We start from the raw sequence: 23,774 nt of genomic DNA, 5'->3' as shown, positions 1-23,774 counted from the left end.
AACTTTTAACTTGTCATCAACTGTCAACACTTTTCATCAACTATGATTCCTACCCACTGTAGCTAGTTAGCATGGTTAGCAAAGTTAGCATGTTAGCATTGCTAGCATTGTTAGCATTTTTAACAAAACTGCTAAAAATGATTAGCTAGGTTAGCTAAGTCACATGGTTAGCATAGTTAGCATGCTAGTTAGCATTTTTAACAAAACTGCTAAAAATAATTAGCTAAGTTAGCTAAGTAACATGGTTAACATAGTTAGCATGCTAGTTATCATGCTAACATGTTAGCATGCTAGTTAGCATAGCTAATCATTTTTAGTAGTTATGCTAACTAAGTTAGCTAAGTAACATGGTTAACATAGTTAGCATGTTAGTTAGCATAGTTAGCATAACTACTAAAAATGATAAGCTTGGTTAACTAAGTCAGCATGTTAACACTGCTAGCATAGTTAGCATGTTTAGCAAAACTGCTAGAAAATATTTAGCAAAACTGCTAGAAAATGTTAGTTAAGTTAGCTAAGTAGCATGGTTAGCATGTTAGCATTGCTAGCACTACTATAAAACATTAGCTAAGTAGCATGGTTAGCAGAATTACAAATCTTAGCATAACTGCTAGCAAACATTAGAGCCATTCCAACTTTCAGTTATCGTCAAATATCTACCTATACACAGCCATTAAACTATTTGAATATCAACATTCATTCAACTTCCAGTCTGTCAACAACTTTTAAACTATTTACCTTCAACTTTTAAACGGTCTACTTTTAAACTATCATTAAACTATCTATTAAACTAGCTGTCTATCAACAACTTTTAAACTATCTACTGTCTATCAACAACTTTTAAACTATCTACATTCAGCTTTTAAACAGTCTACTTTTAAACTATCAACTTTTATTAAGCTATGCAACCACCATGTCTATCCTAGCATCACCGTAGTAACCATCTCTGTATTATCTGTTTTAACTATACATGATATTTTATATCACAACTTTAGCATTTTCATGCACTGGTAATTCCTTGGAATTGCATTTCTAGTTATTATAGCCATTTTTTCTTTTTACCTTTTCAAGAATTAATGCGACTCTAACCGCTTAACGTACAGACATGTTGAAATAACCGTTTTGTAGGCCTGGAGTTGGACAACAGAGTAACTTTTTCAGATTTTCTTAAAAGTTTATACTTTTTGAGAAATAGGGGATTAAAAATGTCAAAAAGCTCATTTTTCCCCCATAGACTTGTATGGCTGTGATGTCATAATGGCCTAAAGCCAGCTGCGCTCGTTAAGCTCCCAGAGAAGTTCCCGGGCTAATTAGAACACTGACACAGGTTCTAAACTACACATCCCGTAATTAACTTGTGCGCATGCGCAGTAGCGTTCTCCTTGCCTCATTGATTCGATTCTACAGGCACTGCTGCTGTCAAGCATCCTCTTGAAGAAAGTTTACGTTCTTGTTGTCTGGTTCGTCCAACAAACGACGACGAAACGGACGTTTTCCTACCACACCCAATGTAAGTTACAATTATGTGTTTTGTATTTGAATGGAGTGTGTGAAGTCTGTTTAAAACGACTCGGCTAATCAAGTAAGCAAGCAAGCTGGCGTTAGCTTTAAACTTGTAGCTTAGCAACATAGTAAGTTCATGTTTCTAGGTTCGCGCTCGTGTGCAGTGGAGGCGGTAGCAGCTAGCTAAGCACTCAAATTGCCAGCCAGCCGCCTTTCGTAGCGATAGCTGGCCTGACGAGGGAAATGGCAAACAATCACTGACTGAAACTTAGCCTTCGTTTTGAACTACGTTTGTATGAGTGGCTCAATGAGTTAAATCTCCAGTTACAAGGCTAAGACAAGCACCTACCTCACCTAGCAGATCTAAGATTACTACATTCACCAAAAAACTTGAGGTATGGGACAGGCGCCTCGATCGCGACAGTATTATGCCTTTGAGAATCTGAGTGAAATCACTGAAACGTCTGATTCGGGAGCCACTGTAGGCCTACATCACATCCCTGCAAAGTTTATTTCAAAAATATTTCCCAACCAGCAGTGATCCATTTAATGCAGCATGTTGGTATTTCATTGAATATATTGTACAATGCTGTAAAATATTGGCCTATGCTTCCTAATATGTTGCTGGAAAACAGAAATATGTGTGTTTAATTTACAATGGCACATTATGTATTTATTTATTATATCTGCAGCACCAGCTGATTTTAACTCTGCTGCCGAGGATATATTTGGAACTTGTCATTATTTCAATAAATTTGACAATTTTAAGTTTGACCTACCACTTTCTTAGAGCGATGAGGGACAGGTGGGGTTTAAAAATGCCCCCTTGATCTAAGTGGGGAATGAAAGAAAAAGTTTGAGAACCACTGGCGTAAAATAACTTGATTAGCTTAGCTGTTAGTTTGTTGCTCAGTTGAACATATTTATCTAACAGCTGCCCCCCCCCCTCTATTTCTGTTAGGTGCCGCTTCACTCTGCTACTGAAGGATCAGGCTGACTGCAACTGCTATGGATGGCAGGAAAACACCGTACACGTGAATTTTTAGATGAAGAGTGAATAAATGCACTTGCTTAACTGATAACAAGTTGTCAATGGTTATTTATGCAAGCTTGTGTAGCCTAAACAAGACATACCTAGGCCTAGCCAAATTTATCCTGGCTGTAGATAAAGCAGAATATGAATTTCCCAATATTTTGCCAGATTAGGCTAATAGTGGTTTACTGAGGTTTAATATCAATTGAAATGGCACTGAAATCACGTTGATCTTTAGTTTGGTTGTAATTTCAACATTGTTTCAATATTCATTTTAGTGGAAATACCATCGATATCCCATTGATCTGTAGTTAGAATTTCAACGTTGCTTTAATATTAATGAAGGGTGCAAAAGTGATGTAGAATAAATGTTGCAGTGTGACGTTGATTCAATTATTTTAACGTTGACAAAGTAATTGTTAGCTGGCTGCAGAATGAGCAGTCATCAACACCAACTGAAAGCCCCGTTTTGCAGGTACAGTGGTCTTGCATTGCATACTCTGAATTACATTTTCCAAAGGCCAGCTTTCATGCTTGTGTCACAACTTCAGAACGGCTTGACGCACATGCTTCAAATTTGGTGTGAACATTTGTATGGACTCAATGATGAAGTCAAATGTCAAGGCCAAACCCACCTTGAGTGTGATATCTCAAGAATGCCTGACGCACAAGGTTTTTTTGGTACAAGGGTTTGTATGAACGCAAAGATTAAGTCATTCAATGTTTTTTTTTTTCAGGAATCTCCCCACCATTAACCCAGCAGCTTTCCATCCACTATTGTAATTCCTCTGGCATTACATTTCTAGTTTTTAAGGAGCTTTATTCCATTTATAAACTATTTGCTAAATGTATTTGCTCGCAAAACAAAACAGATTGTCTGCCTACTACCATAGTTATTTTAATTATGATAGCCTTATAATTATTAACATAGGCCTAGGAACTCTTTGTTTGCTTATTTTATTGATAGACGTTTGATGAATGGCCTAGTGTAGTTGATTGGAAGTGGAGGGGCAAGTTCTCGGAGGTATTTTCAAATATAATGTTTCAACTATAGACATGTGCATACGTAAATTTACATTCAGTTGGTTAACGGAAACCTCGGGTTAACCAAGAACATAACCTGGTTGGAGCAGGTTTGAGATGCAGCGTAAATTGCCATGGCAGCATACCTCGGTTAAAACCTATCCACCTTTCGTAGTACGGGTTAATCGGGAAGTTACGCCACACGTGATCAAGTTACTCTCGAAGTTACCCAGATAAGCCAGTAACCCCGCTTCGTAATACAGGCCCCTGGCTGGTGAAGCAGCCGATGTGATTGCCTTTTGGAGTGTGTGTTCCCCTCTTTCTTTAAGCGGAAGCTAATTATCGTCTGTGGCTCCAATCGTTGTGTGCGCAGCACAGCTAACTTTGACAGACCTCCGGTAACTTGTTTGCAGGCGATTCAACGTGTTGAAGGAGCCGTAAGGAAAACACAAAACGACTAAAAGTGGTCGATAAACACGTTGCCAGTGCTCTAAACTTTGCCCTGTCTGCAGTTAGCATAGGTTTACCCGGAAATAGCGTTTTTTTTTAACACTGCACGCCAATACTGCCTAACCGAACTTGTTTGCCCACCTGATTGTGTTTGTATCCGTGTGCAGATGTCCGCAGATACCTAAATGGTCTGTAGGGAAACTGGTGGGAGTTTCACGAGCTGCCTCTCCTCACCGCGCGTCGGGCTCAGAGCGTACTTCATGCCTATGACGTAACTGATCTATCTTGCTCCGCTCTAGAATCTTTTACTTGGAGGAGGGGTTCCAAGTGTGTAGCAGGCACGGCGTTATGGGTGTGCCCAACTTTTTACCACAGGCCCAGCCTACATTTTTCCTAAAAATAAATCGTACTTTTACCAAAGGAATGAAATAAAGTAGGCTAATAAATAACCAAATTCGCATGGCGTTTCATTTGATCAACATCAGGAATAGGCTACTGAACGTCTCAGTCTAGTTGTGCCATCTTCACTGACACACACTAAGAGGGTGGCTGTTTGAGTAGCCTACAGTGGTGGAGGAAGTAACCTCAGTACTTAAGTAAAAGTACAAATACACAGAGAAATATTTACTAAAGTAAAAGTACCACAATGACAACCCTTAAGTAAAAGTAAAAAGTACCTGCTTTTAAATGTACTTTAAGTATTAAAAGTAAAAGTATTTGCATAATGATTTATTCTCTTAATATCTATATTCTAAAAGGAAAAATCAGTATGGGCTGTGGCATTTTAATTAAGCTAGGTTATACTCGACTAGATAGTTTTAAGTTAATGCAATTGTGCTTACCATCTGTGCAGTTTACATTCTGATCTACAATTCTAGAGACTGTAATTCTGGTTATCTAGGGTGATCTGCTGAGTAATATCATTCAGCAAAACACGAGAGCCTGAAGTTTAACGGGGTAGACAAGGGAAACGTCGGGTGGATCGTAATGCCAATTATGCTGATTGAACAGAAAAGTTGCTGAGAAAGGTGTCTTTATGATTTAAGTTCAGTTTCACTTGCGCAGACGCATAGACATTGAATGAGCGCTCACGTTACTCCGCCCCAATTGTAGGCTATATGCATCTTTATTTAATCACACACAATTAAGGAATATTTCCTAATCTGGAAAATGTTACGTTTTTTCCGGCCACCGGTTCATTAATAGTCTACCATTCATTTGTGCCGCAAATGATCAGACGTGTGACAGAAGCATGGGCATAGCCTGTAACTTCGCTGATCCGCGGATAGCAATATCATCGCAGAGGAGGCCCTAACGCTTCAGATAACAGACAGAGAAAGGCACAGAACACAGTTGCATGTACAGTGTAGCCATGGGTCTGGTGAATATAGCCTACCGAATGCAGATGGCTACAAGCTGACGCTTTGCCTGGTCTAGACTAGAAGCTTACATGTATGTTTCTAAGAATGCACGTAGCGCTCCAGAATCTTTGGTAGCAACCCCCGGTAAAACAAACGTGTTTGTCAGAGAAAAAAAAAAAACTGATCATAAAATGTATCGTAAAAAGGAACGATGGTGTTGTAGAAATGTAGCGGGGTAAAAGTACAGATAATTGCTGTAAAATGTAACGAAGTAAAAGTTAAAAGTATGCACTATAAATTTTACTTAAGTAAAGTACAAATAAGTGGAAAATTTACTTAAGTACAGTAAAGAAGTATTTGTACTTCGTTACATTCCACCACTGGTAGCCTATAACATCATACTGCCAGAACACATCAGACATGAAAACACAAACATTTCTGGAAGCACTTCTGAAAATATTCTACAAAAGTCACCCTTTACGAATAACATACATTTATACCAAAACATTACGAACATTTACAACACCAAATCAGAAAAAGTTGCCCAGGACGTTGTGTAAAATGCAGGTAAACACAAAATGCAATAATCTGAAAATCTCGTAAACTCATGTTTAGCTGCAAAAAGGAGAAAGACAACATATCAAATGTTGAAAATGGCAAGAAAAATCTGGAAAAGTTGTGTATTGATAAAGAAAACAAAATGAGGAATAACTAATTGGTAACTGGCAACATGATTGGGTAAGAAAAAGAGCATTCCAGAGAGGCAAGGTCTTAGAAAGTATGGGGAAATCTTTACAAACAAAGGGCAGACAGGCTTCCTACGGGTCGTTGTATTTCTGGAATATCATGGAATTTTAGAAAGTCTATTCCAGACATGGAAAGTCAGGGAATTTTCTAATATTTGGGGCAAAGTCATGGAATATCAGGGAATTTTGTTGTAGCAGTTTAAAATGTACTTGACAAAATATATTAATACAAATATATTTCAGAATTGGTGTATATCAGGGGCCGTAGGCTATTCACAAAGAATTTTAAGGCTAAAAGTAGCTCCTAAGTGGCGAATTTAGGAGCAACTCCTAAAAATAATGGGCGTGTCACTCCCCAGATAGCAATTTCCTTTGGGCCGGATCCGCATAAAAGCCATTAGATCCGCCTGTAGCGGACATACGGTATCTGACTGTGGGCAAGGTCTGCTCCTGATACAGGTTTCAGCTCTGCTGGCAATGCTGTTTTATCACCGGTTTACAGATTTGTCCCAGGTCCAATTTCCGCAACTCAACTGGAAGTCAGGAGATGCGTTTAAAATACAAAACACCGATTTGGCCCAAACCTGTGATACGGATATGAGCCGAAGGACCATTTGTTCACAGCAGACCCAGGTGGTAATGATATTAATTAAGGTGCTGATTCTGCTAAATTGACCTTTCCCTACTTCATTGTCAACTGGCTGTTAAAGAAAAAAAAAGGTATTTTGGAATGGCACAAATTTAGAAACCATGGGGGTGCACTATGTTCCCATGGCCACTTCATTTCTACAGTAAGGCTGGAAAAGAAGATATAGTTGGCTCAATATTGATCATATGCTCGTTTCATTATTTTTATTATTACCTAGCAGTGGTAAAAGTAGTCAATTGTTGTTTGTGTCAGATCAAACAGTGCTATGAGACAACCCCATATTCTTGCCACGCATGCAGAAGTCCAAGCAGTAACGTTAATCAAGGATCTTTGGTTTGCTCACTGTCAATCTTTTGACATGATTTGCCAGCCTGGACTAGGACAGCCTAATTTTTCAAGGTAGGCTCTGCTTTTCTGCTTTTTATCTCTGTTGGTTTATTCAGAGACAACAATAAGCAAACGAGCGATTGATAACTTTACTGTAAGGTTATACTATTATTTTCCAGCAATATAGGCTAGGCTACTAGCTTAGCTTGAGCAAAACAGCCATCACAATAACTAGCCTATTTTGGTAACAGCTAACGCCAACAGGATCACTGATGATAAAAAAAAACGAGTGTAATTGTGACTTAACCTATTTTCAAAAAGGAATAAATGGCTCATGTTTATTTTTTGTTGTTTCAGATTGACCATGGAGATGACTGAGGAAGACAGCCTGAATATCGATGGGAACAGTGGAATTAACACGATTTAAACTTTGTCTGGGATTGCACTTCTACAGCCAGGTTGTTGAATAAAAAAAATAATAAGACACTTATGTGTAAAGTTTTTTTTTACCCCCCTTGTGTTTGTAGCCTAGCTTATGTTTATCAGTTGAGCTGTTGGGAAAACGTTACGAACTTTAGCCTGGGTGAACCTATAACGAACCTGTTAGCAAATGTGTACCAAACAGATTTTTCAGGATAATTAGCCCTAATTACCAATCACATTTCACATGTCAAATAAAGCCGGCTGATGTCTGATAAACGGGTCCGTACCACACACAATAAGCGGACCCGTATTGCATATGATAAACAGATCTGGAACACGTCAGTAACACAGACTACCATACGGAACTGGGCCAGTCTTAGCCCTTATTGGTACCAGATCCGTCAAACGGATCCAGACCAATTTTGGACCGATGTGCGTTTGGACGCCGGATCAGGTCCATTATGCAGATCCGTGCCGGACGTTGTGGTAGGTGTGGTCCAGTTCCGTCCCAGTGTATGTTTGCTATCTGGGTCCTAACTACTCCTAATTTTTTTTCACTAAAAGTAATTCACGAAGCATTTTAGACCTAAAAATAGCACCTAAGTCTGGGACAGGTTAAAAGAAGTCGAGAGGACTCCTAACTCACTAAGACCTATTCACAAACAGCTTTTTGTGGCATTTCACATTGCGATGTTTTGAAATGCGTCGCCTATGCGGCAACAGGAGCTTCCAATCGCGAGGGAACAATTTTGCATTCATAAAAGGGATGCAATAACGCCACCAACAACAACCAAAACTACTCATTGTTAACATGTAAATTAAATGTAACGTTTCATTGTGAATCAAATTAAAATGGTCTCCTCTTTGCAAATGTAGGCATAGCCTATGGTGACAGATTAATTTAATAATGTTGCAAAGATATTGCATCAATCCCTAGGCCATTAGGCTACTAGGCTATTTGTTTTGCCTTACTCTTTATTCATTTAGGCTAGGCCTTTTTATTCAGTTATTCATCATCTTCAGTCCTTCGCACTACTTGTGTAGCGCACGCATTCTCAGACCTGTCACCTGTCACTCATCATCATAAGGGAGGTGTTTGGAATCATTCCCGCGTTACAACCGTCAGCCAATCAAGGTGGTCACTTCAGTCAAGCTCGTGCATGAGTAATGACGTCATCCATAGCAACGAAGACTCACTCTTAGTTTAGGAGTTGTCATTTTTCCTTACTAAGAATAGGTCTGAAAGGCTTTGTGAATAACTTTTAAGAGAAAACTCCTAGCTAAAATCTTTTAGTGCGATTTAGGATTACTCCTAGTGGTAAGATAAAAGGCTTTGTGAATATGGCCCCTGGTTATTAGCACAACAGGCCAGAGGAGGAGGAGCGAGACACAGAGGGTGCACTGAAGCGGGAGGCGGGGCTAATGTACTGGCTCTGGCTCTGAGTGGCTGCCTTCAGGGCAGAAGCCACACCTGGGGGAGGAGTTACACACACAGTGAATGAAGCATGTAGTCGAATAGGACTGTGTGTTGGTCTGTATTAAACTGAATGTATGTTTCTGAGTAGCTGACTCTGTCTGTAAGGCTTAGTGTGCGTGTGTGTGTGTGTATGTGTATGTGTTTGTTGTGTGTATGTGTTGTGTGTATGTGTGTGCGTGTGTGTGTATGTGCTTGTGGGTCACCTCTCAAACTCTCCTTACTGGCCAGAGAGCTGAAGGAGAGGCAGGATGCTGCCGCCTGAGACCCGGTGTGGGGGAGGGAGGGAGTGGTCACCTGTGACCCGTTACAGGACAGAGTCTGCCTCACACACAAACACACACACACACACACACCCGTTACAGGACAGAGTCTTTCAGTAGTCTTTGTGTAGGCTACTATGCTATAATAACAATAATAATAATAATTATCACCCTGAAGCTATTTGGCGCACTGTAGGCTATAGGCCTATATACCACTTTATAACGTTTCTTGTAATGTTGCCATGCCATACTGATACGACTCAAGAACTCATAGGTCATGCAGACCTGTGGGGTATACTACGAAGCACGTTAGACATATCTAGGTTATGTAGACATATCGAGGCTTAACAAAGCCTTGACTCAGGGGTATACGTTAAGTGATACTACGATAACAGTTATGTGATATATTTGTCAAACTAGGCTTTCAGCTCAGATCTGTGCACGTTCTCGGTGTTGGGATGACGTTGGCCAATCGTGAAACATGCAGACGCACAAGACCGCCTCTATTTACCTTGAACAGTTACTTCCGCATTCATGAGCGATAGCTTAATCTACACTGCGGTCATTTTTTTGTGTCTAACCTATCACATCAATTAAATCAATTGTCATCAGTTGTTGTATGGTATGCACGTCCATAGTGGGATATTTGCCCGCACAGCACTATTAAAGCGCATTCGAGATCCAAAATGTTAGTAGAGGCGGAGCTCCACCTGTAAGATATATGACAGAATCCTACACGTGAGATAACTTCGTTTTTAAGACAATTGATTGGTCAGTGGGCGGTAGATTACACGATTTGAGCTATAACTTAGCACATAACCTCCTCCCGACCAGGTTTGGTTGACAGCATAAGATACCATGGTGATATAGCGACACTAAAACAGAACCACTTTCGTGTCACAGCATACCCTGGCTTTGAGCGCAACATACCTCGCTAACTCACTAATCGAGATTCGTAGTATACCAAAGTGTGTGTGTTTATTTAGCAGACGTGTTGATAGGTAGGTATTCACAGCTAAGTACACACTCACACATACACACACACACCACCAAGTACATTCACAACATGCACACATACTGCAAATGCTAACATTGAAATAAATGAGTAACTCTTGAGATTTCTGGACCACAGTAAAGTAAGTTTAACATTCAAAATTAAAACAACTGTACAGGAAGTTGGTCAGGGAGCATAATGGGTTGATATATCTTTTAAAAATAATAATTATAAAAAAGGAAAAGGTGAATGTATAAATCAAGCCTTGAAGGCTACCATATGAGTGAGTGTAGTCTCCACCCTGGACAGTTGTTTTAATTTTGAATGTTAAATGAAAGTTAAATGTTAAACGAACTTTACCGCGGTGATTTCTGGTAAGTGTAATATTTAGCAGATGTAAATCTCAAAATACTGTATGTATATTCACATTAAATGTAGACTTACAGTACAGGCCATGGATCTCTGCAGGTTCCTCTTCTCCTTACCGCATCTGACCTGAGTAGAGGGCCCCACTTGATCTTCCTCATCATCTTCCTCACTAGTGTTAGTGTCATTCTACCTCTTCCTCACTAGTCACTAGTGTTAGTCTTTGTGTCATTCTACCTCTTCATCACTAGTCACTGTTAGTCTACTTCATTCTACCTCTTTTCATCCTATGCTCTATCATGTCTTCATTATTTCCTTGTGCACCCAGACCCTTGTAGGTTTCACCTGCCTCTGGTTGAACCTCTTGTCAATCAGACTCTGAAGATTTACCAGAGGTTATATCTGTAATGTTATTTTCACTCTCTCAGCAATTCATAAAATGAGAGTGCATAACAAGAAGAGATTAAAACCTGAACTTCAGCTGTTATCCAACAAAGTTAGGTTTCATCAGGCTACAATGAGAAGCTGAGTTATGAATTCAACAGTATAGGACTAGTACTGAGCAGTTCTATTTGATAAAAGGCTTTTTGGATCATCTGACGTAAGTCTAAAATCTGTATTTTGTTGATTTTTTGTTTGAAAAGAAGCACTGGTAAATACAACAGTCACAGAAAATAAACTTTTCTTTGATTCTTTCAAATGACTGCAGCTGGGTCTTATTTCATTAAGTTTAAAGCAACACCAAAGCACTTTTCCTCTGTCGGACACACGCTATTTGTTTATCCAGCACCGGCTTTGGAAATAACAATGTCCACAGACAAGGTAGAGTATGTTGCATGATTTTATGAAAGTAGTGTATGATGTATTGCGATATCAGAAGCAAGTCAAATTTGTAGTTTTTCATTTGAACTATAGACCTGATCTGGCAAACTTCCATAGTGCGGTTATTGCTGATAGAGGGCCGCATAGAGAATGCAGAAGTGCAGTTCACCCTGTTACGCGTTGATGAACCATTGAAGCGATTTTGGAAACATTTTAAGGTACAAAATAATCTTTGGTGTTGCTTTAACACATGCAGTAGTAATAGGTGAACAAGTGCACCATTCCACTTTAAAGTTTCATAACATAACAATACCTTGTTATGGCAAGGCAAGGCAAGGTAATACAATTTTATTTATGTAAGCACCTGTAAAATTGACGTGTTTCAGTATGCTTAATATGCCTTTTGTTACTGTATGAATTTACTCCATGTACTAGAATGCTTTGTAATTTACTTGCTTCTGTGATTTACGACATTCTATACATGTGAACCAATCAAATGTCTTTGTTTGTTTTGCTTTTATTTGAATTGTATACTCAGCCAATCATTATTTGTTATCTGTTTATGCCCGCGAAATTGCGGGTAATGTGAAGGTTCCATCTCCTCAGTGAGGATAAGGCTCGTGGGTTCCAGTCTGACCGGAGTGAAGAGAGGTCACTGTTTCTCCTGCTCCGCCCGTCAGTGCTGTTTCGTGGAGACTTAGCGGTGCTTTTTGTGTACCCCGGCCCACGAACGGTGAACTGTGCGAGTGAGTCACGTTTATGGTGATCGGTTTGGTGTGGACCGGCTTCGTGTCTCTCGCCGGTTCTTGTTCAACTTGAGCTTACTGTTTAGCTAGTGCTACTTGTCGTTATCTACTAGCTACTCTAGCTCTTGCTGCAGTTCTTCGGAGACGAACTCGTTTATACCTCCGGTGCTGGACCCACCGGAGCTACCCGACCTCTGAAGGACGATTGTTACCTCCGGTGCTGGGCCCACCGGAGCTAGCAGCTACACCTTCCCCAGGACGACTGCTTCACCACCGGTGCTGAGCCCACCGGAGGACCAACCGCCCTGCTACTGCTGGTGTCACTGGCTACCTCGGCTAGCTCAAGGCCGCTGCTTGCCCCCCTTCTACATCGGGATAACGGTCATAAGCTTGTTGGCTGAGTGGAGTGAAACTGTTTGTGAGTACACTTACACTGACACACACACACACTTGTCTTCGCCACGAGCGACCGGCGAGTCGGACGGGCATTGTAGCAGTTGCTACCCTGCCTTCAGCTCATAGAGCTGACTTCGCTTCAGTGCACCAACGAGCTCCAACGGCCAGCGCTTGGGTTGGGTTATTGCATCATATTGTAGCGTTTCACCAAGAGCCAGAGTTTCATGAACTGGTTTATTGTCACAAAGCACACAATGCAGCATGTAACACACAGCGGGCCGTGTCAGGCCCAGAAGCGAAAGAGGCAGAACTTCCTCGAACAGTAGCCTATATTCCCTGGGGATCCCGCCCCCCTCTCGCCAGGCTGCCAATCATGAGCGTGCCCGGGGTTATGCATAGCGCGGCACTCCCTGATTGAAAGCCGGTCGCTACATTTACCCCCCCCGCATCAAAGTTCCTCGACCCTGAGGGAACAACAACACAACACAACACAACACAACACAACACCGCAACAAAAGTCTGGGCAGGCGGTCTTCTTCGCCTCTGGGGCCGAGCAGGCACCGCCATGTCACGTGTGGGAGAGAGTGGCACTGGGGAGAGGGGTGAGGTGGGAATGTCTGGATGTGTGACTGTGTGCCCATTTGTGGGCGTATGTAGGGCCCGGTGCCCCTCCCGCTGAGTCAAGTCAAGTCAAGTCAAGTTTATTTATATAGCGCATTTCATACACAGAGGTCATTCAATGTGCTTTACATAAACAAAACCAAACAATAATAACAAATAAAAAGCATAGAAAGGCAATATAGTCAAAGAATAGTTAAAAGGTAAAGATCATAATAAAAAGAAAACATAAAACACAAGGTAAAATAATTAAAAAATAAAGGATAATTAGTAAGCAAAAAAAACAAAGGCAAAAGTAGTAAAAAGAAGTAATAAAAGATAAAGTAGAATAATTATCAAGGCAGATTCAGAATTTGTAACGCGGCACAGTTAGCAGAAAGCATCTGAGAACAGTTTGGTCTTAAGTCTAGATTTAAAACTGGCTACAGTTGGGGCCTTTTTGATGTCATCCGAAAGTTGATTCCACAGCTGAGCCGCATAGCAGCTAAAAGCTGCTTCACCATGTTTAGTTCTAACAGTAGGTTTTACTAGCAGGTTTTTCACCTGGGACCTGAGAGGACGCGAAGGTGTGTACTGCTGAAGCATGTCTGACAGGTATTTAGGTCCTGCTCCATTTACTGATTTATATACAAGCAATAGAGCTTTAAAGTAAATTCTGTGACTTACTGGAAGCCAGTGCAAGGACTTAAGAATTGGAGTAATGTGGTCAGTTCTTTTAGTTTTTGTTAGAATCCTAGCTGCTGCATTTTGTATCATCTGAAGCTGTTTAATAGTCTTTTTAGGAAGGCCTGTGAACAGTCCATTGCAGTAATCAACCCTGCTGGAGATAAATGCATGAATGTGTTTTGCTAAGTCATATTTTGACATCAGCCCTCTGAGTCTGGCAATATTTTTGAGGTGGTAAAAAGCTGATTTAGTTGTCGCTTTCATGTGGCTGTTGAAATTTAGATCACTGTCAATTAATACACCAAGATTTTTAACTGTATCCTTTGCCTTCAACCCTTTTGTGTCAAGGAGACTGGCAACCCTAAGTCTTTCCTCCTTTTTACCAAATATAATTACTTCAGTTTTTTCTTTGTTCAGTTGAAGAAAATTTTGAGACATCCAGGTGTTGATTTGTTCTATACACTGACGCATAGATTCAAGAGGACCATAGTCGTTTGGTGACAGAGCTAAGTAAATTTGTGTGTCATCTGCATAGCTATGATATGAAATCAAGTTATTTTGGATGATTTGTCCAAGTGGGAGCATATAGAGGTTGAATAATAGTGGCCCTAAGATCGACCCCTGGGGAACACCACAGGTCAAGGACGTTGGTGTTGAGGTACAGTTTCCAATGGCAACAAAGAAGCTCCTTTCTTGTAGATATGATTTTAGCCAGCTGATAACTATGCCTGTAAATCCAACCCAGTGTTCTAGTCTGTGTAGTAAAATAGTGTGATCAACAGTGTCAAATGCTGCACTAAGGTCCAGTAGCACTAGGACTGATGTTTTACCTGATTCTGTGTTTAGGCGTATGTCATTGGAAACTTTAATGAGAGCTGTTTCAGTGCTGTGATTTGCCCGAAAACCAGACTGAAAGTAATCAAAATACCCATTTGATGTTAGGAAGGTGGTTAATTGATTAAAGACTACTTTTTCAATAATTTTGCCAATAAAAGGTAGATTGGATATGGGCCTGTAATTGTTTAGCATGGAGGCATCCAGGTTATTCTTCTTGAGAAGTGGCTTTACAACAGCTGTTTTCAGTGACTTAGGAAAAGTGCCAGACAGCAGTGATACATTTACAATTTGAAGGACATCCGCCGCTATGAGATGAAAAACAGTTTTGAAGAAATTGGTAGGCAGAGTGTCTAAGACACATGTGGAAGAGCTGAGATTCTGTACCGTTTTTTTAAGTGTTTCGTAGTCTATCAAGCTGAACTCTGACATTAAGTTTAGTTTCCCTCTGTTTGTTGCTGGAAGTTCAGGTTGTTGAATTTGTAATTGAGCAGATATGTTGAGTCTGATTTTGTCAATTTTACCTTTAAAAAAAGATGAAAACTCATTGCATTTATTAGTTGAGAGAAGTTCAGGCGCTAATTGTGAGGGGGGATTTGTTAATTTATCAACAGTTGAAAATAGAATACAAGTGTTATTTGAACTTCCATTGATAATGTTAGAAAAAAAGGACTGTCTTACTTTGCATATTTCAGAGTTATATGTGCGGAGCATCTCTTTATGGATTTCATATTGGATCTGAAGTTTGTATTTACGCCATTTTCTCTCAGTCTTCCTACACTCTCTTTTTAGAAGTTTAACTGCTGGATTTTGCCTCCATGGTGCTTTCTGTTTGTCCTTAACTTTCTTGAATTGTAATGGAGCAATGTCATCCATAATGTTTGCCATTTTTGCATTAAAGTGATCAAATAAGTCTTCTACAGAGTCTGACAGTTGACTTGACTTTAGTGAAAGTGCTTGCTCAAAGAGAGCACTTGTCTGATCATTTATGATTCTCCTTTTTACCATCATCATATACCAGCTGTGTTTTGAGTTTGTGGGGACATAGACACATCAAAGAACACGCAGAAATGATCAGATAAGGCCAGGTCTTTAACAGCTGTAGAGACATCGAGACCCTTTGTGATAACAAGGTCGAGGGTATGGCCGAGAGAGTGTGTTGGCCCCTTAGGGAGAAAGTATCGATTAGTGCAATGAATTCCTTGGCGTAATTGTTTTCAGGATTATCCACATGCAAGTTTAGATCCCCTGATATAAGACAGTCAAACTCTATGCAAACGACTGATAGCAGTTCACCTAGCTCTTCAAGAAAAACTTTTGCTGAATGTTTTGGAGGCCTGTAAATTGTCAGTAATAAAATCTGAGGAGAAGACTTAATGCGTGCACACAGATATTCAAATGAAGTAAAGTCACCGAATGACGACTGATTGCACTGAAAAGACGTCTTAAAAATTGTGGCTATCCCCCCACCTTTTTTATTTGCTCTGGTAGCACACAAAAAACTGAAATTTGGGGGAGCTGATTCGATGAGAGTAGCAGCAGTGGCGATTCTAGACATTTTTAACAAGGGTGGCACTAGTGAGGCACTGATTAATTCAAGGGTGGCATGAGGCAAAACATTCAGATAAACAGAAACAGGCTCAATATGTGAAATTAGCACAAATACATTAGGGAAACCAGATGCAAACACCATACTCATAAATTGAAGGACAAAAAAACACAAAAGTCAAAGTCAAAGTCAAAGTCAGCTTTATTGTCAATTTCTTCACATGTTCCAGACATACAAAGAGATCGAAATTACGTTTCTCACTATCCCACGGTGAAGACAAGACATATTTTACCAATTTAAGTCCACAGACAAACATAACATTCAAGTAAACAAAAAAGTAAGTAAATAAGAGGGCACATATAATAATGAAAAAAATAAGAGCAGCAAAATTTGGTTGAAAATTGTGCATAGACAGTCAATAAAATACTAGTGCAAAGTCAGGCCAATAAAAGGCTTGTGTAGTTCTGTTTGACCTAAGTAAGAAAGAAAGTGACATAGTGGTGCAAGTTATGTAAGAGCAGCAGATGTGTTGTGTTTTCAGGACAACAACAACAAGTTGTAAAGTGTACAAGTGTGCAAGTGTGCAAGTGGAGTAGTGCACGCGGCCATTGTGGGTCCAATGTCCAGGATGTTATGTAGCTGAGGGTGGAGGGGGGAGAGGAGGGAGAGAGTTCAGCATCCTTACAGCTTGGTGTATGAAGCTGTTGGTGAGTCTGGTAGTGCGGGAGCGCAGGCTTCTGTACCTCTTCCCAGAGGGCAGTAGATCGAACAGATTGTGAGCGGGGTGACTTGCATCACTCACAATTTTGGTCGCCTTGCGGGTGAGGTGGGTGGTGTAAATGTCCTTCAGGGAGGGGAGTGAAGCACCAATAATCCTTCCAGCTGTGTTCACTATGCGCTGCAGGGCTTTCCTGTTGTATTCAGGTATTTGTATTCCTGTTGTATACAAATACCTTACTCTCACATAAAATGTCTTTGTATTTGAATAAAATGTAATACAAACATATTAAAGTTAATTATCTAAGTTGTCTGTCACTGGGCTATGCTGTTCTAAAACAAATTCCATCATGGGGACATTAAAATATAATGAATTTTATTATATGACTGTAAATGAAGATATACAAAATATACTCATCCAAGACATTTCCCCCACTCTATGGCCATCTATTTTTGTAGCTGTTACAATAATTTGACCTGCTTTTTTGTCTATTTGTTTATTTTCTCAAGAAACTTAAGGTTGGTATGAAGGAGTGTATTGTGTATGTGAGCAATTTTATCGTCCTGAATCTCAATATTATGATCACAACAAGTCTATTTTTAAACTACAAACCTATAAAGTATTTTGATACAAAATATGATTTTTTTCCAACTAAATAAAATAAAAATGACAACATACTATTTTGTATTTTACATACATGTATCAGACATATTGCCTATCCCTGGCTGTTGGCTGCAGCAACTCAAGCTAGGTAGTACTGATTGTTTTGTGTTTATGTTAGTTTTGATCCAATTTGACAGCTTTACTATGTTGCCCACCCAAAATTTCTACCAGCCCACCCAAATATAGTAGCCTAGCCTAGGTTAGAACCAGCCCTGCCCTGCATGGAGACATATTTTACGATAATAATGGAGAAAATGTTAGCAAAACTTTAGGTTTTTGTTAACAGAATCTCCCGACCCTCATTCATCTATTTGCGCAACAGCCCACATTCTGCCTTCAATCCAGCGAGACAAGTAAAATAAATGTTTTTTTTTTTTTTTAAAGCTGTCATCGTCATAGGCACGATATTTAGGCTACCTCTGTTAAGCCTACACAAAGTTGCGTATTAAGGAGTATTTCCTGATCGGGGAAACCTTTCGTTCCGCAGTTCAATTGTGCCGCAGGCCAATAAAGGCAAGCGTGTTTGCCACTTACATTTCTGACGTCTGACACTTCACACTGCTGCAAGTGCATCAAGAAAGGTCCCGCCTTACACCATGTTAATGGACAATCGTAGACTAGGATTTGGGGTGGCACCTGGGGTGGCCAATCGAATCTCAAGGGTGGCCTATGCCACCCGGAGCTACCCCTCTGGCTCCGCCCCTGAGTAGCAGCACTGTTTGCTTGATCTAACCATGTCTCTGTTAAAAGTAAAAAGGTTGTGTGTGCTAATTAGATCATTAATTAAGAATGATTTGTTTGAAAGAGATCTGATATTTAGGAGTGCTAGTAAGTGTTGGGGAAATATGATCCATGGGGGAAATCTGAGGTTGATGTAGTACGGGTAGGAGATTGGACTGGTTTACCCTATAAGCTCCATGCATTTGTGTTCTATTTCTTGTCAATACAGGAATAGAGAATGTCATGGGCTTACTGGGTCCCGGCATGTTCTCAAAACTACTGTCAGTACCATTTATATTGCAGGGACCCTGAGAATATCATACAATACAGTCATCATCATCATCATCAAATAATTCAGGGTGCAGGGTGAGTAGTGTCTGGGAGGGGGCTGTTAGGTGGGGTCTGTGAGGGCCTGTGTGGGAGCTGGGGGTTAGCATCCCCGTGGTAGGGGGCCAACCTGTCTCTATGTATGGCCACTCGTCTGCCACGTGGGGGTAGCTGTACTCTGTATACCACCTCCCCTAGACACTCCAACACTCTACCCAGTCACTGTCCAGCTTAGGGCAATGACCTTTTTTTCTCTGCGGGCTGTGGACCCAAACCAGCTCCCCTGGTTCCAAGTGGCGGCCCTTGTAGTGTAGATTGTAGTTTCTGCGTTGCCTCGCCCCTGCGCTTTGCAGCAGTACGCGTGCAAAGTCGTGAGCTGTCTCTAGGCGGTCCTGCAGTCTCTCCTGGCATACTCTCGTCCTGGGGGCATAGCTGGGGTGTCAGGAGGGAGGCCAAAGGCCATTGCTGGTGGGGTGCGGAGCTCTCTACCCAGCATGAGCAGGGCTGGTGTGCAGGCTGTAGATTCTTGGACGGCGGACCGACAGGCCATCAGCAGGAGCGGGAGGCGCTTGTCCCAGTCGCGTTGATGTTTAGCAGTGATGATGGCCAGTTGTTGGATCAGGGTCCTGTTGAAGAGTTCTACTAAGCCATCGCTCTGCGTGTGTAGGGGAGTGGTGCGAGTTTTGTTTACACCCAGTCTATGACACAGGTCGGCGAATACTCGTGACTCAAAGTTCCGCCCCTGGTCCCAAAACGGCAGACCATACCCTCCAGTAGACACAGTCACAGTCCAGCCACAGTCTCTGCCTCCTGGTTAGGGAGGGCATAAGCCTCGGGCCACTTAGTGAAGTAGTCCATTACTGACAGCACGTACCTGTTCCCGCTGTCAGTGACCGGGAGTGGACCGACTATGTCCACCCCGACTCTTTCCATGGGTGCGCCGACTGGAAACTGTTGGAGCTGTGCATGGGACTGTTCAGAGGGACCCTTCTTTGCCGTGCAGCTGTCACACCTCCTGCAGAAGTCCTCTACGTCCCTCCTGGACTGCCCCAGTAGAAGCTCTGATGTAGGCGACGGAGAGTTTTGGTGACCCCGAAGTGACCAGCTCCCTGGCCACTCGCGTCACAGTCCAGGATGAACGGGAGGGAGGGGTCAGCCGGAGCCAACACGGGAGCCTCCCCCAGCGCCTTCTGTAGCGAGGTGAATGCTGTTTGACACTCGTCGGTCCACACGAAGTCTTGGTCTTTGTGCAGTAGCCTGAACAGCTGTGCAGCCACACAGGAGAACCCCCTCACGAACCTCCTGTAATAAGAGGCTAAGCCCAGGAAGCTTTTCAGCTGTTGCTGGTCCGTTGGTGTGGGCCAGTCTCTTTTCATCCATTGTGCCAATGCCCTTTCTGCCCAGCCTGTGCCCAAGGAATGACACCTCTCTCTGCATGAAGTGGCACTTTTCCGGGTGGAGTTTGAGACCCGCTGCTGCTATACGCTCCAAAACATGCCGCAAAGACTGGAGAGCTGCCTGGAAAGTGGGGCCATGGGCGAGAATGTCGTCCAGGTACACCACACACTCACACCGAGGGACTCCTGACAGCACTTTGTCCATCAGTCTTTCGAATGAGGCTGGTGAATTGCAAAGGCCAAATGGGAGAACTTTGAACTGCCAGAGGCCACGGCTTGTACAGAAAGCAGTCTTTAGTTTGGCAGAGGGGGAGAGGGGCACCTGCCAGTATCCAGATCTCAGGTCCAGTGACGTGAACCAGGCTGAACCCGCTACCTGGTCCAGAGCCTCATCCACCCATGGCAGGGGGTAGGAGTCCTTCCTTGTCACCCCATTGAGCCGTCTGTAGTCCACACAGAACCTCCACTGACCGTTCTTATTTGGGACCATGACTAAAGGGGCGGCCCACGGGCTGTCAGACATCTCTCTACGTGGGACTGTTCGAATCAGAGGTGATTTTCGACACACAAAAGAATCCCTACATACAGAACATATCCTATTGGAAACGGTACCTGGACGATATTTTTTTCATATGGGAAGGGGATGAGACCCAACTAAAAGAATTTCACAAATACATGTGTGAAAGTAATCAACATCTAAATTTCACCATGTCTGTGGATGAGTCAAAAATGAACTTTTTGGACATCTTAGTAATAAGGGAAGGAAATACTCTAAAAACTGATCTGTATCGTAAGAGCACCGATAGAAACTCTTTACTTCATGGGGAGTCATATCACCCAACGTCTCTTAAGAAAAACCTCCCCATATCACAGTTCAATAGAATCAAGAGAATTTGTAGTTCAGATGAGGACTATCAGATCCAATCTACCATACTAAAAGATCGATTCAGAACAAGGGGATACAAAGAACACTGGATCACAGAAGCCTCTAATAGATTTGATAAAATGTCCCAATCCGAGAGTCTGAGCAGGAAAAGAGCCCAGAATCAAGTGCCTAGGATTACTTGCTGTTTCCAGTTCTCTCCTATCGCCAAAGATATCGAACGGACTATTAAAAAACATTGGCATATTGTGGATACAGACCCGACACTGAGACAGATCTTTCAAGGACCACCACGTGTTGTATATAAGAGACAGCCAAACCTCTGCAACATGCTTGTTAGGGCGGACTTACCACCTCCTCCCCCTACACACTTTCTCAGCAATGTCCAATCGGGAAACTATAAATGTGGAAATTGTCAACAATGCAACTTCACATACAAAACACACACATTCAACCACCCCCACACAGGAGAAAAGTACAAAATTAAGGGCATCATCTCGTGTCAAACAAAAAATGTAATATATATGCTGTTTTGCCCCTGTGGATTGGCCTATGTGGGTAAAACCACAAGAGCACTCAAAACCAGGATAACAGAACACAGATCCGCAACTCGTAATCAGGATATGAAAAGTTCAGTGGCAGTTCACTTCAAAGAGGCTAGACATAATGTGGCTTCTCTAAAATACATTGGAATAGAATCTATTAAGAGTCCCCGGGGGGGGCATATTGACACTCTACTTCTTAAACGTGAACTGTACTGGATTTACACACTGGATACAATGGCACCTAAAGGTTTAAATGAAGACTTCAGTATTAGGCCTTTTCTGTAACTGATTTTGTGATGTTGTGTCTCGACTCGACGGTGTGAAGTGCTCTTTGGATATGGTTATATTTTCTAAATGTGAATGTAGTCTCCTTTATAGAAATGTATGATTAGTAACCTGTAGACTGAATAGACGCCAATATCATGTTTACTTATTATGACGGCCTAATGCAGCCTGATACACAGCCAAGTACTCTGATAGGGTGGAAGCTTGTACTTTTTAAAAAAATTGTTTTTATAAAGTATAGTATATAAATGTTTTTCTGTAAGTGCATGTTTTTTGTAGATATTATGACGTTGTGTATATATATATATATATATAAGTGTTTTGTAAATCTATTTAAATATATCACTCTGATGGGTCATGTGACCTTTTGTACTTGTTTAAATATGGCGACTGTCTGTCTGATATTCAAGTCTGATGAAGAGCGTTTAGCTCGAAACGTTACACACGGGTGAAAATCAACAAAAAATTCCTGATGGGAGCATGTGTGCGGACAATCCACTCTTTGGACTTTGATACGAATAATAATACAAAGCTTCCCTAATGTGACTTTGTTACATGAACTGTAAAAGAAAACACGTTTTTCCCCGCTGTATTCGCCATAAATAGAAAAGTAAATTATGTACTTATGTCCGGAATTGACGTCACTTTCTGGACTCGTCTGAGGCTGGTCTGAGGCTAGTCGGAGGTCTCTAAATAACTTAACCCCTACTGGTCTGCATGAAGTCGAACAAGCCTATTATTTCTCCGGATGACGTGACAGTGGTAGACACAAACGATACATCAAGACCATAAAGACACATAGCCTACAACTTTTAATATAATGAAGGTCATTATTATCATAGGATATGGTTGTAACTAGGACTAGGCCTACTTTAATTTGTTAGCTGGTTGCAACACTTTCATTCCTACATTCGATTTGGTTGCCTTTTGGAGTTAGTGTTTCCCCTAATTGATCTTTACGCGGAAGCCGATGCGCGTATGTGGCTCCAATCGTTGCAGTGTCCGCAGCACCGCTATAACGTCGACAGATCTCCAGCAACTTGTTTGCAGACGATTCAACATGTTGAACTAATGTTGAATCGGCGTCGGAGCCGTAAGGTAAACACAAAGCGACTAAAAGTGGTCGATAACGTTGCCAGTGCTCTGAACTTTGCCCTGTCTGCAGTTAGCATAGGTTTACCCGGAAATAGCGTTTTGTATAGAAACGCAGCACGGCAATCCTGCCGAACCGAACTTGTTTGCCCACTTTGATGGTGTTTGTATCCGTGTGCAGATGTCCGCAGTCTGGTCTGGTCTGTATAGTAGGGAGACTGGTGGTGGGACACTCCAGCTGTCTCTCCTCACCGCGCGTGGAGAGAATGGCATGGACATAGCATACATAAGTTCGGGACAGGAAACGATAGACAGAGCGTACGGCTTCATGCCTAACTTAAAGGATATATGTGCATTGTATTAAATTGCTTTAGATAAAACAGCCAAAGGCTAAATGAGGAGATGGGGAGCTAACATTGCCTACCTGTATGGCGACCGTGTCCGCGTTGCACTGAGTTGAGGTGCAGAAAAACTTTTACTTTCATTCTGTCCCAGTTCCCTGGCTACAATCAGCTTCCAACTCAGTCATCCCCTGCTGTTCAAATACTATGATTATTCTGCCAGAGTCATGCATAATCACTGTCAATACAATAGCCAATATAATGTGTACACATTACATCCTATTTTCTGGCAATGCAATGTCTCTTCAGTAAATTAGCCACACAAAAAAAAAAACATGCAACTGCATGAGACAGCATATAAAATGTCCACACAGGACCTAAAACAGACCCAAATTGGAGACCTAAAACAGACAGACTCAAATTGCCCATTTGCAAATAGCCTATCCAAAGATGTGCGCATGTCCACACACACACACACACACACACACACACACACTGATGTAGACACACGTATATGAGAAAACACACTTATTTATTCCATATTCAGGTGAAATAAGGTT

The 23,774-nt window shown here is 41.6% G+C and overlaps 2 protein-coding genes across 3 annotated transcripts in view; one reads left to right on the top strand and one right to left on the bottom strand.

Moving 5' to 3' along the window:
* LOC121700217 (NACHT, LRR and PYD domains-containing protein 3-like) overlaps positions 1 to 4,266 on the bottom strand; it is an 80,047-nt gene extending 75,781 nt beyond the window's left edge. For both annotated transcript variants that reach the window (XM_042083026.1, XM_042083027.1), the window contains exon 1: positions 4,151 to 4,266. The gene's annotated coding sequence lies outside the window, so the exon portion shown is untranslated. The remainder of the gene's footprint in view (positions 1 to 4,150) is intronic.
* Positions 1 to 23,774, top strand: part of LOC121700216 — a 1,725,899-nt gene that overhangs the window by 1,238,624 nt on the left and 463,501 nt on the right.

This window comes from Alosa sapidissima, chromosome 24, assembly GCF_018492685.1.
Source record: "Alosa sapidissima isolate fAloSap1 chromosome 24, fAloSap1.pri, whole genome shotgun sequence".
Classification (NCBI taxonomy): domain Eukaryota; kingdom Metazoa; phylum Chordata; class Actinopteri; order Clupeiformes; family Clupeidae; genus Alosa; species Alosa sapidissima.
Note: the sequence above shows the minus strand (reverse complement) of the source record. Positions and strands in the feature narration are given on the sequence as shown.